Source organism: Triticum urartu, chromosome 7, assembly GCF_003073215.2.
Source record: "Triticum urartu cultivar G1812 chromosome 7, Tu2.1, whole genome shotgun sequence".
NCBI lineage: Eukaryota > Viridiplantae > Streptophyta > Magnoliopsida > Poales > Poaceae > Triticum > Triticum urartu.
The window spans coordinates 176,279,518-176,288,579 of NC_053028.1; the positions used below are offsets into that span (position 1 = coordinate 176,279,518).

Genomic DNA, 9,062 nt, shown 5'->3' on the forward strand with positions numbered 1-9,062 from the left:
TGATCTTGTCGCCGGCACCACCGTGGTGAGCCTCTTGTTCTTATCTTCTTTCTGAAAGAAAAAAATCTTACTTCAGATAGATACTTGTCTAATTTTCTTACTTTTGACACACATAATTATATATAATGCACGCAGATGAACCGGCAATGGATGTACGGTGACAGACACACCTCTGAGTACATTAAGGGCGTGCGTAAATTTCTCGAAGTGGCTGAGGCAAACATGCAGAATGGTTTTATGTGTTGTCCATGCCCTGATTGTGGGAATACGAGGTCTTACTCTGACAAGAAAATCCTTCACACCCACCTGCTTTATAAGGGTTTCATGTCACACTATAATGTTTGGATGAAGCACGGAGAAACAGGGGTTATAATGGAAGACAACGAAGAAGAAGAGGACGATGACAACTATGTGCCCCCTGAATACAGTGATGCTGCAAAGGGGGAAGCTGAAGATCAAGAGGAAGCTGAAGATCAAGAGGAACCAGACGATGTGCCCGATGATGATCTCCGCTGGGTCATTGTTGATGCAAGGGAAAAGTGCGAAAGTGAAAAGGAGAAGCTGAAGTTTGATTGCATGCTAGAGGATCGAAAAAAAGGGTTGTACCCCAATTGCGAAGATGGAAACACAAAGCTCGGTACCGTACTGAATTGCTGCAGTGGAAGGAAGAGAATGCTGTGCCTGACAAAGGATTTGAGAAGCTACTGAAAATATTGAAAAAGAAGCTTCCAAAGGATAACGAATTGCCCGACAGTACGTACGCAGCAAAGAAGGTCGTATGCCCTCTATGATTGGAGGTGGAGAAGATACATGCATGCCCTAATGACTGCATCCTCTACCGCGGTGCGTACAAGGATTTGAACGCATGCCCGGTATGCGGTGCATTGCGGTATAAGATCAGACGAGATGACCCTGGTGATGTTGAGGGCGAGCCCCGCGGAAAGAGGGTTCCTGCGAAGGTGATGTGGTATGCTCCTATAATACCATGGTTGAAACGACTGTTCAGAAACAAAGAGCATGCCAAGTTGATGTGATGGCACAGTGAGGACCGTAAGAAAGACGGGAAGTTGAGAGCACCCGCTGACGGGTCGCAGTGGAGAAAAATCGAGAGAAAGTACTGGGCTCAGTTTGCAGGTGACCCAAGGAACGTATGGTTTGGTTTAAGCGCGGATGGCATTAATTCTTTCGGGGAGCAGAGCAGCAATCACAGCACCTGGCCCGTGACTCTATGTATGTATAACCTTCCTCCTTGGATGTGCATGAAGCGGAAGTTCATTATGATGCCAATTCTCATCCAAGGCCCTAAGCAACCCGGCAACGACATTGATGTGTACCTAAGGCCATTAGTTGAAGAACTTTTACAGCTGTGGAATGGAAACGGTGTACGTGCGTGGGATGAGCACAAACAGGTGGAATTTAACCTGCATGCCTTGCTGTTTGTAACCATCAATGATTGGCCCGTTCTCAGTAACCTTTTAGGACAGACAAACAAGGGATATCACGCATGCACGCACTGTTTAGCTGATACCGAAAGTATATACCTGGACAGATGCAGGAAGAATTTGTATCTGGGCCATCGTCAATTTCTCCCGACGAACCATCAATGTTGAAAGAAAGGCAAGCATTTCAAAGGCGAGGCAGATCATCAGAAGAAGCCCGCCATGCATACCGGTGATCACGTACTTGATATGGTCTCTGATTTACACGCAATATTTGGAAAGAGTCCCGGCGGACTAGCTGTTCCGAATGACGCTGAGGGACGCGCACCCATGTGGAAGAAGAAATCTATATTTTGGGACCTACCCTACTTGAAAGAGCTAGAGGTACGCTCTTCAATCGACGTGATGCACGTGACGAAGAACCTTTGCGTGAACCTGTTAGGCTTTCTGGGCGTGTACGGGAAGACAAAAGATACCCCTGAGGCATGGGAGGACCTGCAACGTTTGCACGAAAAAGACGGCATGCCTCCAAAGCAGTATGAAGGTCCTGCCAACTACACTCTTACCAAAGAAGAGAAGGAAAACTGTTTTGAATGCCTACTCAGTATGAAGGTCCTGATTGGCTTCTCGTCGAATATAAAGGGAATAATAAATATTTCAGAGAAAAAGTTTCAGAACCTAAAATCTCATGACTGCCACGTGATTATGACGCAATTGCTTCCGGTTGCATTGAGGGGCCTTCTACCGGAAAACGTCCGATTAGCCATTGTGAAGCTATGTGCATTCCTCAATGCACTCTCTCAGAAGGTGATCGATCCAGATATCATACCAAGGCTAAGGAGTGATGTGGCGCAATGTCTTGCCAGTTTTGCACTACAAGAAATATGTCAACTTGTGACCCTCACTATTGGCCGCTGAAAGGTCATTGTTTTTCATTTGTGACCTTTTTTTGACCAAAAACAGAAATTCAAAAGCTGGCGGTCGTAAACTGAAACTAACGACCTTCTGTAAAAGGTTGTTGGTTCCATGACCAAATTTTTGGTCACTAGCAAGCTCCCCAAGCCACATAGGGATCCAGCGTGGCAAGCTGACATGGATAAGAATCAGCCCGATCCAATTCGATGTTTTACATGGGCCGAGCCCAACAATTCGGCCTATTTGTTTTTTTTTCTCATATTAATTTTGGCTAGGTAGATGGACCAAGCCCAACAATTAAGCCTTCTCATTTTGGGGCAGTGGCCTTTTCCGCTAGAAAGTTTTAGTTTTTTTTAGTTTTTTTGTAATATAAAAAAGGTCCACTAGTCAAATGGGTCTCAGATGTCAGGCTCAGGTACGTGGGTCCCAGCTAGCAACTTCATATTCTTCATATTTCAATTTAGCAGTAAATGAATAACCAATATTTAAATTGTCACAAACAAAACGCACACATAATACTCCAAATATTATCAACCAGATTCAGTACAGAGCTCCTATTGTACAAATAACATATACTTTACAAGCTCTACACATAAGAAGCTCTAACATATACAAGCTCTACACGTGATACTTCAAACATTCTCCAGAAGCTCTACAAGTATGGCAATCACAGTTACAAGCTCCACATGTGTAATAACTAGATACAGTTACAAGCTATGTTCTTCAGCATGGAGCTTCTTCGATAACAATCACAAACTAGGCACCTACTCCTGTCAGGATTGGGCCAACAGAACGGTGATATGCCTTCCACGGTCACCCTGATACATGAATCAACAGAGAAGAATTAGGAAAACTGGAGCCAATATAGCAAGAAGAGACCATTCAAAAAATGACAGCTATTTATATTAGAATGACGACACAAATTCAGCTAGTACCATGATTTTTGTTCTCCGGCTAGTTAAAATGAGATATTCATTCATACAAGAAAACAGAGAAAAATATGAATATGTATTGCACAAGTGCGAGTCGTGCAAAAAACTTCACTACACCAAATTGCACCTAAACAATAATACCATTCTGCTACCACATCCATCCATTCAACAGGCAAGATCAAACATTACTAGTCAGAGTACGTAGGCTTAACATCACTAACATCACAAATGCACGAGAGAATAAAGGGAACCAAGAGAGATACCTAAGGATGATAGCATCGTGATGATTTGTATTGAGTTAGCGTCTGTGAGGAGGTGAATTATCGCCATGGTGTGCTTGATGATGCACACAGCCATGATCTTCTTGCCACCGTTGCATCCATGCGCTAGATGAGGGGGGTACCAATGCATTCAAGCAGAACAAAATCACCATCGTTAACCCATAACATTAACTACAAACTAAGTATGTATCAAGTAACAATAAAAACAAGTTGAGAAAAACACAGAAAATAATTAGTTCATGTCATGCAGAGTTCAAACTGAATAAACACATGCAAAGTTCAAACCAAATAAACATATGCATGATATTTTACTACAGATGAAAGAAGGAAAACATCTATAAGGTTAGGAGAGCTTAATAAAGACATATAGAGAGAGAGAGAGAGTAAATGTTCTCAGGTTAGCCTTAACATGGCAGCCTAACTTGTACTTAATTTTGAGCAAACATACATATCAATACAGGGTTAGGCAAGACAGTAAAGAAAGACATAGGTGCTAGAGTTAGAAAACACTGGTGATACAAGTAGCATAAGCATAATACAACACGGTATATTTGTTGTGTGGATATATACATATAATTGGCCATCACTTTATCTTCCAAATTAATAGTTACCACAGTGAAAACCTTGACAAGAGAAGATAAACTTTGACAACACAAGGTGAGATGAAAGATAGCAAACAACACATGCCAGCCATCAATTTTTATTCTACTGAACAAATTGGACAACAACCACCTATTTTGTAACAACTTCAGTTAACTTGGGAGAAATCCAACCAAACCAATTGATAAACAAAATTCTACTGAATTTTGGGGCAACAAGCAAGCAACTTAATTGGCAAACAATGAAATCAAGCATGTAAGAAAATTTGGAGCAGCACCAAATCAGGGACCAAGTCTAGGAAACCAAAATAAGGAGATGCAGAGGGAGGCCTTAACCTAGAGTTGCAGCTTCCCCGCAGCTAGTGATGTTGCAGGGACCTAGGCGTCTCCTCTCCCTGCATCCAAGTTGAGTTGGTGATGTTGCAGCCGTGCAGCTGCTCCTGCACATCAGGGAAGGGAATGGAAGGTAAGGTCAAAATCTGGAGCCAATATATTATGAACATTTCATTCAGAAAATGAACAAGTTCATTAGAATGATAACACAAATTCAGCTACAACAATGCTTCGTTCTCCATCTAGTTCAAATGAGATACTCATTCATACAAGGTGACAAAAGAAAATAAATCATTTTACTAATAGCATGCAAAGTATCAATGTTTTGTTCTTATCATCTTATTCTTATGCATAAAGCAACTAAGGAAATCTGACCAAATAATCAACAACTCCATAAACCAAAACTTCAGGACTAAATAAGAACACTAATCTTTTTGTGAAAAATGGACTGGATAATTGGTGTTTCGTACATAGACTCCAAATGGAAAGGACACATGACCTTTCGCGCAAACAGGGGGAAAAGGAGGCTGAAATGTCTAAAAAAGACTATAGTAGTACCTAATTAATGCTGCAACTTAATTTTTAATTTTTCCTAAGGAAGTGGAGGGTGACAAATTATAGAAGAAAGAAGTAGAATCATAGGCTATAAGGTAGTAGTGTAGCCATCTATGGCAAGGTAGCAAGAATTTGCCAAAGGAAGTTGGCACATTCCCTGCATCTTGTCAGTCCGTGTGATCCCACCCACCACGGGGCCAAGAAGAGGAGCACTAACTAGTCTAGAGCTGGCCAAATATGCGAACGAATCATACTAGTTCGTAGAAATTAGGCTACAACAGATCATTGATGGTAAATTACAGAAGAAAAAAGAACATCTACTGCGGTGGCGAGGCAGTAAATGAGGTAGGTAGAGCAGAGTAGGAGACCTTCTGGATATCTCTCATAGCGTACACTTATGATCTCAAACAAACAGATGGATATAGCATCAGTCATGCAAATGGAAGAAAAATAGGGGGTTTGCGGCAACTTACAGCATATCGATCAGCATGTCCGTCATCTCGATTCTGAAAGGGTCCCTCGGATCCATCTGCTTTATGATGTTGACGAGTTTCTACGCCATCAAGCAAATCCCGTTGTACCTGCAGCGACACAGCCATCACAGGATCAATCACAGGGCAGCCATCAAGAAAATCCCGTTTACACTTCAATGGTGTAGCATTCCAGAGTGCAGACTATGCCCATCAAGCCAAAAACAAATCCTATCACCACCACCGAGTTTTTGACAGCAAGGGAAACTACAACATGTTCTAGGAATAGCTGCAAAATTCCACCAAGTTTTGGACAGCAAGGGCACTCACTGACGATGGTCTGGCGGTAGGCCTGCACCACGGCCCTGCCGACGACAGCGCTGCACATGACGAGGAGCTGCCCGAGGAGCCGTCCGGCGGAGGAGGTCAGTGTCGCCGCCGTCCAGCCAACACATGCGAGCACGCCAATCTACGCCAGCACGAATGGCCTTGGAGTCGAGACGAGGTCTCTTGTGCACCTGTGTATAGAGAACCGGCCGCATCAGGGCAGGGGAGAGAGCAAACCAAATCGGGACTGAGGCATAGAGAGGAGACCTTGAGGACACGACACCGAGGATGGTCAGAACCCGCAACCGGAGCATGCATGAATCCATGCCTCCCAGCACCAGCCACGGGCCTGCACCATGGATCTCGACTATGGGAGCGATGGTGGGGGTGGTGGCATCCGGGTCGTGCAGGCCTAATCTGAGGCCAGGGAGGCGCCAATCGGATCTGGTCGGAGCGATGCGAGCCCCTTGCTGCATGGTGCCGTGTGTGGCGGCGGCGTGCCATACGGGAAAGAGAGGCCAATGTGGGAGGGAGAGGGGAGGGGGAGCTCGATCTGAGGGAGGGAGACGGCGGTGGCAGGGATCGAGGGGAGCGCCGTCGATGGCAGCGGCGAGGAGATGGGGGAGGAGGGGTGCGATGGGAGGAGGGGATCGATGGGATCTGGGTAGGGTTTGGGTAGGTGGATGCGGGTGGGGTTTTCTTTTTCATTTTCTTTTTTTTTCTATACATAAATGGATGAATGTGGTATGGAGAGATGGATGGATGGGCGCGTCATCGATCCGTGTGACAACGAATTCCACCAATGCGAATAGAGCACATATAATTGTGTTTTTTCTATTGTTTTGCTTCTACTTTTTCACATGAAAAAATCAAATATTGATCTCACATTGTGCACAAGAGTGCATCTTCAAATGTCAACCAATGTTGCGTAAGAAAGTTTCATTTTCTTTAGATGAAAACTCAATTTTCGATTTTTCGAGTGCCCAAAATGGGTTTAATTGTGAAGGGCCTACCAAATATTTGTTGCAAAATTGGACCAAATCATTTTTTAAAATATTAGGTCATATTTAATGCACAATTGATCAAATGGTTGGGTGTCAGAAGCTTTTATCCACCTCTCGTGAAAAAGATAAATTTCTGCCGATTCAGCAGGAAGCGGGTCAAATTTGAACTGTAGCTACCTCGTAGTTTCCTCTTTATTTTTTCCAAAAATCATTTCTAGGTACAAAAGTATCTTTTTAATCAAAGAAACACCAAAAAAATTTCAAGATTCAACCACTAGCTAGGAACGGTCATTCCCGCCGTTTTGACCGCATTTTGAAACAGGCATAAAAAATTCAAAAAAATTGGAAAACCTTCGCATTGTGTCATTATATGTGACCAAGTTACCAGGAAAAATAATAAACATGTAATACTGCAATTCTTTCAAAAAAGTGTTCTCAGAAATGAGCTATCATGTGTGAAGACTCATGGCTTTCAACACAAATGCTCAGTCTTATGGCCACATTCATGGCATAGTTTGTTCAAATGATCTAATATTTTGCACAAGGGTGCATATTGGAATGACAAACAATGTTGCCTAAGGAAGTTTTCATTTTCTTTGGACAAAAAATTCATTTCCCATTTTTCGAGTGCTCAAAACGGTTTTTTTGTGAAGGGCCTACCAAATATTTGCTGCAAAATTGGACCAAATCATTTTTCTAAAATACAGGCCATATTTAATGCACAATTGACCAAATGGTTGGGTGTAAAAAGTTTTGATCCACCTCTGGTGAAATAGACAAATTTTCGCCGATTCATTTGAAAGCGGGTCAAACTTGAACTGCGGCTGCCTTATAGTTTGCTATTTATTTTTTACAAAAATCATTTCTAGGTACAAAACTATCTATTTAATAAGAGAAACACCAAAAAAATTCCAACATTCAACCACTAGCTAGGAACGGTCATTCCCGCCGTTTTGACCGCATTTTGAAACGGGCATAAAAAATAAAAAAATAAAAAATTGGAAACCTTCGCATTGTGTCATTATATGTGACCAGGTTACTAAGAAAAATAATAAACTTGTAATACAACAATTCTTTTAAAAAAGTGTTCCCAGAAATGAGCTATCATGTGTGAAGACTCATGGCTTTCAACCCAAATGCTCAATCTTATGGCCACATTCATGGCATAGTTTGTTCAAATGATCTTATATTGTGCACAAGGGTGCATATTGGAATGGCAAACAATGTTGCCTAAGGAAGTTTTCATTTTCTTTGGACGAAAAATCAATTTTCCATTTTTCGAGTGCCCAAAATGAGTTTTTTTTGTGAAGGACCTACCATATATTTGTTGCAAATTTGCACCAAATCAATTTTATAAAATACTAGGACATATTTAATGCAAAATTGACAAAATGGTTGGGATTCAAAAGTTTTGATCCACCTCTCCTGAAAAAGACAAATTTCCGTCGATTTAGGAGGAATCGGGTCAAATTTGTACTGGAGCTGCCTTATAGTTTGCTCTTTATTTTTTTCAAAAATAATTTCTAATTACATAAGTATCTATTTAATAAGAAATAAATGGTTTGGAGGTGATACATTGATGTGTGGATGGTGGCCCAGGCCCCAACTCCAAAGCGCGTAGACTCGCATGCCCGCCGCGTGGTCACCGCGTGACTGTGGCGTTGCCATGCGTTATGGGCAGCCTAGGCATGTCTAGTAGGTTGGGAACTCCCCAGGTATATGCTAGAAAGAAGATAACAATAGAAGAATCTCACGAGGAGACCGAACTATGCTCAAACATGAATTAGCAGCCAAGTGTTTGATTAGCGGTACGGGAAATTCACAAGGCTAATGGGCCTGAGTTTTGGCTGAGTATGATCATCTACTAGGGAGACTGTCTTGGCAAATTTTCAGCTCAAATGGAAGAGTTTGGATGGCACTTGTTTTGCAAAGTACCACATTGGGCAGAAATATGGATGTTGAAGCTGGGCTCGAACTAATAGGAAATCACTATAGAAAATTGATACCATTTGGACATGCCAAAGTGGTACTTCCTTCACAATGCTCTTCTCTGGACAGAAACTTGGGAAGATTAGCGAGATAAATTTGATTAATAAAATGAGCTCAAATTTGGTGTAGGTAGGTTACATAAGTATGGTCTTGCCCTGGTAAATTTTCAGATCATTTGGGTAAGCCTATCTAGTACTTACTTCACAAAGCTTCTCTCG

The 9,062-nt window shown here is 42.2% G+C and overlaps 1 long non-coding RNA gene across 1 annotated transcript; it reads right to left on the reverse strand.

Annotated features, from left to right (window-relative positions):
• Nucleotides 1-2,852: 2,852 nt before the first annotated feature.
• Nucleotides 2,853-6,509, reverse strand: LOC125522138. The gene is made up of 5 exons (XR_007289638.1): nt 6,119-6,509; nt 5,855-6,042; nt 5,528-5,635; nt 3,550-4,606; nt 2,853-3,172 (listed from the first exon to the last, which is right to left on the reverse strand). It is a non-coding gene; the product is annotated as an uncharacterized LOC125522138 (long non-coding RNA).
• Between the last annotated feature and the right edge of the window lie 2,553 nt (nt 6,510-9,062).